This window comes from Cebus imitator, unplaced genomic scaffold (genome assembly GCF_001604975.1).
Source record: "Cebus imitator isolate Cc_AM_T3 unplaced genomic scaffold, Cebus_imitator-1.0 Scaffold189, whole genome shotgun sequence".
Classification (NCBI taxonomy): Eukaryota; Metazoa; Chordata; class Mammalia; order Primates; family Cebidae; genus Cebus; species Cebus imitator.
The window spans coordinates 456,058-463,712 of NW_016107504.1; the positions used below are offsets into that span (position 1 = coordinate 456,058).

The 7,655-nt window shown below is 35.3% G+C and overlaps 1 protein-coding gene across 2 annotated transcripts in view; it reads left to right on the top strand.

Moving 5' to 3' along the window:
• RNF128 (ring finger protein 128) overlaps window positions 1-7,655 on the top strand; it is an 89,791-nt gene that overhangs the window by 59,708 nt on the left and 22,428 nt on the right. The gene's annotated exons all lie outside the window — the stretch shown is intronic.

The following is a 7,655-nucleotide window of genomic DNA, read 5'->3' on the forward strand; positions in this document are numbered from 1 at the left end:
AAAAAAAAAAAAAAAAAAAGAAAGAAAGAAAGAAAGAAAAAAGAGGAAGCTATAGGCAAGTCTCTATGATGAACATTAATGCAAAACCTCATCCAAATATTAACAAAACAAATTCAGCAACACATTAATGAGGTCATTGATCATGACCAAGTGGGATTTATCCTAGGCATGCAACGATATTTCAACATCACAAATCAATCAATGTCCTACCCTATCAACAGAATGAAAGACAGAAAGCATATAATTCCAATTGATGCTGAAAATCATTTGATAAAATTCAACATCCTTTCATGATTAAAAACCCTAAAAAATCTGCGTATGCAAGGAACATACCTCATTGCAATAAAAGCTATATGTGACAGATCCACAGCTTAGTATCATATTGAATAGGGTAAAACTGAAAGCCTTTCCTCTAATATCTGAAACGGGAGAGAGATACCAACTTTTACCACTGTTATGCAACATAGTACTGTAGGTCCTAGCAAGAGAAATCAGACAAGAGAAAGAAGGGCAACAAAATTGGAAAGGAAAAAGTCAAGTTATCCTTGTTTGCAGGTAATATGATCTCATAGTTGAAAAAATCTAAAGGACCCACCAAAAAACTATTAGAACTGATAAATTCAGTAAAGCTGCAGGATACAAAATCAACATATATAAATCAGTAACATTTCATATGCCAACAGCAAACAATCTGAAAAAGAAATCAAGAAAGTATTCCAATTTACAATAACTACAAATAAAATAAACTACCTAGGAAGAAACCTAACCAAAGAAAAGAGCTCTGCAATGAGAACTGTAAAACAATGATGTAAGAAATTGAAGATGGCAACAAAAAAAATGGAAAGATATTTCATGTTGATGAATTGGAAGGTTCAATTTTATTAAAATATTCATACTACCCAATGCAATCTATAGATTCAATGCAATACCTATTAAAATGTAATACCAATACATCATTCACATAAATAGAAAAAAATTCTAGAATGTGTATGAAACCACAGAAGACCCAGAATAGCCAAAGCCATCCTGAGTAAAAAGAGCAAAATTGGAGGAAACACATTACCTGACTTTAAATTATACTACACAGTTATAGTAATCAAAGAAACATGGTACTGGCATAAATACAGACATATAGACCAAAGGAAAATAGTAGAGAATTCAGAAATAAATCTATACATTCACAGTGAACTTATTTTCAACAAGTGTGCCAAGAACCTATGTTGGGGAAAAGACAGGCTCTGAAATTAATGCTGTTGGCAAAACTGCATATCCATATGCAGAAGAATGAAACTAGACCCTTATCTCCCACCGTATGCAAAAATCAAATCAAAACGGAATAAAGGCTTAAATCTAAGATCTCACACTATGAAACTGCTGAAAGAAAACTTTGGGAAAACTCTCCAGAACAATGGACTGAGCACAGATTACTTGAGCAATACCCTACCACAAGCACAGGTAACCAAAGTAAAAATGAACAAAGGGGATCACATCAAGCTAAAAAGCTTCTGCCAGCAAATAAAACAATCAGCAAATTGAAGAGACTACCCACAGAATGGGAGAAAATATTTCAAACTATTCATCTGACAAGGGATTAATAACCAGAATATGTAAGAAGCCAAAATCAATAAATAAGAAAATATCTAATAATCTGATTAAAAATGGACTAAAGGTCTGAAGAGACATTTCTCGAGAAGATATACAAAAGGCATTTCTCAAGAGAAGACATACAAAAGGCAAACAGGTATATGAAAAGGTGCCCAATATCACTGAACATCAGAGAAATGAAATAAAGATTACAATGAGATATTATCTCACCATAGTTAAAATGGCTTTTATTCAGAGTCAGGCAATAATGAATGCTGGCAAGGATGTGGAGAAAAGGGAACCCGCTTACATTCTTGTTGGGAGTGTAACTTACTACAGCCAGTTTGTAGAACAGTATGGAGGTTCTTCAAAAAACTAAAAGTAGAATTACCATATAATCCAGCAATCCCACTGCTAGGTATATACCCAAAAGAAAGGATATCGGGATATCAAAGAGATGTCTACACCCCTGTATTTACTGCTGCACTATTCAAAATAACCATGATTTGGAAGCAACCTAAGTGTCCATCAAGAGACAAATGGATAAAGAAAATGTGGTACTTACACACAATGAAGTACTATTCAGCCATAAAGAAGAACGAGATCCTGTCATTTGCAACAACATGGATGGAACTGGAGCATTATTAGGTTAAGTGAAATAAGCCAGGCACAGAAAGACAAACTTTGCATGTTTTCCACTCATTTGTGAGAGCTAAAATTTTAAACAGTTTGAGATAGATATTACAAGGATGGTTACCAGAGGCTGGGAAGGGTAGAGGTGGATAGAGGGAAATTGGAGATTATTACCAGGCACGAAAATATAGTTATATAGAATGAATAAGACCTAGCATTTGATAGCACAAAAAGGTGACTGCAGTCAACAACAAATTAATGTACATTTTAAAATAACTAAAAGCGTAACTGGAATGTTTGTAACACAAGGAAAGTAAAACTGCTTGAAGTGATGGATACCCCATTTACCCTGATGTGATTATTACAAATTGTATGTCTGTAACAAAATATATCATGTAACCCAGAAATATATATACCTGATGTGCACCCATAAAAACTAAAAATTTTATAAAAAGAATTAAAAACAAATTTAGGACAATATAGATTACTTTTTAGAGTGTTCATTCAAAATCGTTAAAACTAAGTTTTTGTGTAAAACCTTTTGTTACCTGTAAATTTTACTTTTATGGAACATCTAGTTCCTAAGAATAGCAGATAAAGGCATTACTGTCATTAAGAAACTGTTAACTCAAACAATTCAATAGCAAAACAACAAATAATCTGATTTTAAAGTAGGCAAAATACCTGAATAGACAGTTCTTAAAAGAAGCATACTAATAGCCAACAACAGTTACATGAAAAAATATTCAACATCACCATATCAAGAAAATGCAAATAAAAACTGCAATGTGATGTCACTTCACCCCAGTTAGGATGGCTATTATAAAAAAGAGAGAAAACAAACAAATATTAGCAAGGATGTGGAGAAAAGGGAACTCTTATATACTGTTAGTGGGGATGGAAGTTAGTACAGCCATTATGGATAACAGTGTGGAAAGTCCTTTAAAAAATAAAAACACGCAGGGTGCAGTGGCTCACGCCTGTAATCCAAGCACTTTGGGAGGCTGAGGTGGGCGAATCACAAGGTTAGGAGTTCAAGACCAGCCTGACCAACACGGTGAAACCACCTTTCTACTAATAATACAAAAATTAGCCAGGCATGGGGGCACGCACCTGCAATCCCAGCTACTCAGGAGGCTGAGGCAGGAGAATTGCTTGAAGCCGAGATCATGCCACTGCACTCTAGACTGGGCAACTGAGCAAGACTCTATCTCAATAAAAAACTAAACAAACAAATAAATAAAAATACAATTATCAGTATGTCCAAGAGATATCTGCCCTCCCATGTTTATTTCAGCACTATTTTCAACAGCAAAGATATAGAATCAACCTAAGTATTTATCAATGGATTAATGGATGTAAAAAAATCCATACATATATACAATGAAATACTATTCAGCCTTTAAAAAGCAGCAAATCCTGTCATTTGCAGCAGTGTGGATGAACCTGGAGAAAATTAAGTCCCAAAAGCAATTACAACACAAGCAAAAACAAAAACAAAAGTTGACAAATGCAAGCTAATTTAACTAAAAAGTTTTTGCTTAGCGAAAGAAACTATCAACAGAGTAAACAGACAACCTACAGAATGGGATAAAATATTTGCACACTATGCATCCAGTAAAGGTCTGATATCCAAAATCTATCAGGAATTTAAACAAATTAACAAGCAAAAATCCAACAACCCCCTTAAAACTGGGCAAAGGACATGAACAGACATTTTTCAAAAGAAGACATACATGCAGCCAACAAATGAAACATACGAAAAATTGTTGAATATTACTAATCACTAGAGAAATACCAATCAAAATCACAATGCAATACCATCTCTCATCAGTCTGTATGGCTGTAGTAAAAGGTCAAAAAATAACAGATGTTAACAAGGTTTTAGAGAAAAGGGAACGCTTACACGCTGCTCATGGGAATGTAAATTAGTTCAGCCATTGTGGAAAGCAGTTTGCTGATTTCTGAAAACACTCAAAGCAGAATTGTCATTTGACCCAGCAATCTCATTATTGGGTATATACCCAAAGGAATATAAATCATTCTACCACAAAGACACATGCACATGTATGTTCACCACAGCACGATTTACAATAGCAAAGTCAGAGAATCCACCTAAATGCCCATCAATGGTAGACTGAATAAAGAAAATGTGGTGCAAATACACCATGAAATATTTCACAGCCATAAAAAAAGAATGAGATCATGTCCTTTGCAGCAACATGGATGAAGCTGGAGGCCATTATCCTAAGTGAACAAACACAGGAACAAAAAAACAAATGCCACATGTTCTCATGTATAAGTGGGAGCTAAACACTGAGTACATATGGACACAAAGAAGGGAACAACAGACACCAGGGCTTACTTGAGGGTGGATGGAGGAAGAAGGGTGAGAATCAAAAAACTCCCTATCAGGCACTATGCTTATTACCTGGATGATGAAATAATCTGTACACAAACCCCTGTGACACACAATTTGCCTATATAACAAACACATGTGCTCTTGGACCTAAAATATAAGTTTGAAAAATTTGAAAAGTTGTTTTCTTTGAAGTAGAAAATGGAATAGTGGTTACCAGAAGCTGGGGAGGGTATGGGGTAGGGAAGGATGGAGAGAGGTTGGTCAATGTGGAAAAACTCACAGTTAGGAAGAATATGTTTTGGTGTTCTTTTACACAGTAGGGTGACTATAGCAAATATCAATGTAGTATATGTTTCAAGATAACTAGAAGAGAAGATTTTGAATGATGTCACCACAAATAAATGAAAAATGTTCAATGTGATGGATATGGTAATTGCCCCCATTCGATTATATACTATATAGTATATTTAACATTGACAATCACGTTGTACCCTACAAATATATACAATTATGTGTCAGTTATAAATTTTAAAATTAAGGGTTTTTAAAAAAAAGGACTCTGCCCAAAATTTAAAAAGGCTCAATTTAGAGAGGCATGACAATTGAGATGCAAAGCAAAAGGAAATACTAGACAGAGGTTAGAAACCAAGTGACAGGGGATGAAAGACAGCATTTGATTTCTCACTTGGAGCTTGAGGAACCTGTATAGAAGCATCGTTTGAGCTGGGACTTAAGTAATACATAGATAAGCAGAGGAAGGGAGGTGTCAGAGAAAATATAGGGCATTTTAGGCAGAAGGATCAGAACGAACAAAGATTTAAGAAAAGTGAATGACAATGGTCCCATGTGGCTATATCTGAGTACTCATGAGGTGGGGACATAGTGGAAATATATCAAACTGGCAAGATCAGTTGAGATCAGATCATATAAGGTTTTACATGTTAAGCCAAGAAGTCGGATTGTAATGAGTAATTAGGAGCCACCAAAGACCCCTGGGCAGAGAAAGAGGCATGATTCAACCAAGTTATGGCAAATGTCAAACAGGAAGTTCAACTCTAATGAAACTTTAAGGGAAGGACTGGATATAGGATGACCAGCTAGCAGGTTACTGAAATAGTTTCAGTACCCTATTTCAAAGAAATTATGAGGGTCTATATTAAGGCAGCAGGAATAGAAAGATCTGATAATGGAGACAGCAATAAAGTAGATAGAATCTGCATGACTGATTAGGTGAGCAGTGTGGATTCAAACATGATTCCGAGGTTACTCAACCAGGTGACTGGAAGGGTTGTTACATTGTTAACTGCAATTGAGAACAGTGGAGGGAGAGCAGTTTACAGATACTTGCAAGGGTGTGGCAAATATCCAAATGCTTAGAAATAGGTCTTTTATATGATTAGAAAGCTAATTTCAGTTTTTTAATAGTTGGACTGTATATAGCATGTATGAATATATATTGTGAGGACTGAAACACAGCATTGTTCATAATATGTAAACAATGTACATTTATTGCCTATCCTTGTTTTTTGTTTTGTTTTTTAACCTTCATGTGACAACAATGGCCAGTATGTTCCTGAGTATCCACCCCTGCCTCATACCCCGTATGTTCTAAAAGAAAAAAATGAAATGAATGCTGCATTATATAATTAGTCACAACTTTATTACCATGCATTTTCCTGAGAGATGGCTGTTAGAGAAAAGACAATTTCTGTGAATTTAGTGCCATAGCTAAACATTTAAAGCCCCCAGATAAATCGAAAAAAAGGCCACTCTCTGGCAAAGTTACCTCCAGACTCATAAGGGATATTTGGGTCACATACTGATATTGGAAGAAGATACAACTGAGGGTGTCTACATTTCAGACATTCACTATTTTTGTATTTAAATTCAAATCTAAAGGTCCTTATAGAGTTGTATGTGTGTAGATGTATTTATTCCAGATTGGAGTTTGCTCATTAACCTAGATTAGCACGTTAACTTAATATCAGTGGGAGATTTCTCTGGTTGGTTATACCTTAACATTCAACGACTGCTATTCTTTTGCTTAAGATTATTGGTCTTAGGTAATATAAACTAGAAGGAATATAAACCTTGATAAGCGTTGGAATAGCATGAGCAATCTGACATTCTTACAACATTGGGAAAGATACCATCTGTAATTTATTTTTTTCCACAAAACTTACATTATTGGTAGTAGAGAGGTAGGTATTATAAATAATTAGACCTTTAGCAATAAGAATCATCTGATTTTAGGCTTGCTTGTCTTTAATTGGTAGTGAATAGAAATATACATTTTTATATGTTATCTTCATTGCTAACCTGATTAGGTCCATGTAAATCCCTAGAACACCTTGAGCAAGTTTTATATTGCTTTTGAGGATACAGAAAAATGGCACATCATGGCCATATGTATAGGTTGCACATTTGGGTTTGTAAACATTGTTTGGCTCAAATTACTATCCCAATATGTAAATCCTTATACATGTTAGTAGTGAGCTCATGAGATAATTTATCCCTTCATAAATTGGGAAATATGTCTGTATTTCCCAAGTCTTAGGTTCCCTATAATGTAAGCTCCATTTTCTACAATTCGGGGGACTATTTGACTTTAAGCAAGCCTTCACATAAGATGCAAATTTGGTCTCAAAGGCAACACTGTTGAAAAATAGATAGTTAATCTGAGGAGGGGAAGGGGTTTCTTGTAGCTTCCTTACTTAGTTATGAGTTCCCTAAGATCACTAACCAAATCTCATGCATGTTTATATAGCCTACAACTTTTATATAGATAGTAGGTGCTCAAAAATGTTAATTGAAGGGATGAGTATCCTTCCTTTGTCTCATTGAGACCCATTTAAATTCATTTTAGCAATTGGGTTTGTATACTAAGAATGTTTCACCAAACCCCGTCTCTACTAAAATACAAAAATTAGCTGAGCATGGTGGCGCATGCCTGTAGTCCCAGCTCTTCGAGAGGCTGAGGCAGGAGAATTGCTTGAACCCAGCAGGCAGAGGTTGCGGTGAGCAGAGATCGTGCCATTGCACTGCAGCCTGGGTAACAAGAGAGAAACTCTGTCTC